Raw genomic sequence first — 1,239 nt, 5'->3', positions numbered from 1 at the left:
ATGAAGCCCTCACAAGGCACACTGCTGACATACCGTGGTCAGGCCGCCAGCATGGACAGACTTGTGTTTGGCTGAATTTTAGAGCTAACTGGGCATTTAGTCCAGACGAGCTGCATCTGTATCACATCAGTGATACCCAGTCTGCTCTGCTAATACACATAGCAGGCCTTGGAGGGGAAAAACCCCAAATCCTCCATCTGAGGCATCACCTGGGGACTGCAGAGTACCAGGTATCTTCTTCCCAGTCTGCCTCAGAACAGGGCTGCAAGTCTGAGTGGGCATTTCTACGACAGTACTTCTCATGTGAAGCTGTTTGAGTTGATGCTTTCTGACTTGGTCCAGCCAACAGGAAATACAGCAAGTTTGACAGAGCTGGAGCACATCTGGAGAGATACAGCACATCCTGCAGACTCAGACACTGCTCTATCCAGCTTGCACTTTTTCCTTCAGGATCAAGAGCCACGAAGCTGAAGTGATGTATTAGAAGCTCAGAAACCAAACGCCTATTACATTTGGAGTGCATGCAGTTTGGCATGTAAGCTGCTCGGTTTCAAATCTGTTCTTTTTATTAAATAGCTACATTCTGAAATGCAGGTAGGTTCTCCCAATGACTATGTCACTGAAGAACAAGGCACTTGAAGACCACAGTAGATGCCTCCATGGTATCCTGAATTAAATGCATAGTGCTTTGCTTCCTTTTTTTAAGAGGCTGCTTATGCATGCAGCTAGCTGCTGTACGGACAGATGCACTACATGCACTAAAGCCATTCTAAGTAGCAAGCAAAGAAAGTTCAAGTTTTGCAGTATTTCTGCCTCTTCTGCTTTTAACAAAGCCAAGGGAAGGGTTTCTTCATCGACCATCGCTTTGCTTATTAACATTTGAGCTAGCATGTTGTTACTTAAGAGCTTTAAACTGTGCAAGGGGAGAGGTTCTCACAACCACAGATAACCTTTAATCTCCCCAGCACACAGGCTGAGGCTTCAGAATGCCAAAGGCAAGTGCCAAGACCAAGAAGTCTTAAAGGTCTATCACCTGGAACCCACATGAAGACAGGCAACAGCTAGGCTCATTTTCCATCCAACCTACCTCCCAACAAGCTGGACAGACTCAGCCCTCAGCTCTTCAGATCTATCATTTAGGAGTTAAGAACTGGTTTTGATATCTATTGCCTCATTGGTTCGTTAGAAACAGAACTCATACAGATTTCAGTACAAGCTACAGTATCATGGCTAATCCTT

At 45.3% G+C, this 1,239-nt stretch overlaps 1 protein-coding gene across 1 annotated transcript in view; it reads right to left on the bottom strand.

Moving 5' to 3' along the window:
* The window catches only part of AP2M1 (adaptor-related protein complex 2, mu 1 subunit), a gene marked incomplete at its 3' end in the record, with an annotated part of 16,102 nt that overhangs the window by 12,462 nt on the left and 2,401 nt on the right, over nucleotides 1–1,239 (bottom strand). The gene's annotated exons all lie outside the window — the stretch shown is intronic.

Source organism: Buceros rhinoceros, unplaced genomic scaffold (genome assembly GCF_000710305.1).
Source record: "Buceros rhinoceros silvestris isolate BGI_N320 unplaced genomic scaffold, ASM71030v1 scaffold35653, whole genome shotgun sequence".
NCBI lineage: Eukaryota > Metazoa > Chordata > Aves > Bucerotiformes > Bucerotidae > Buceros > Buceros rhinoceros.
This window is presented reverse-complemented; position numbering and strand designations above follow the sequence as displayed.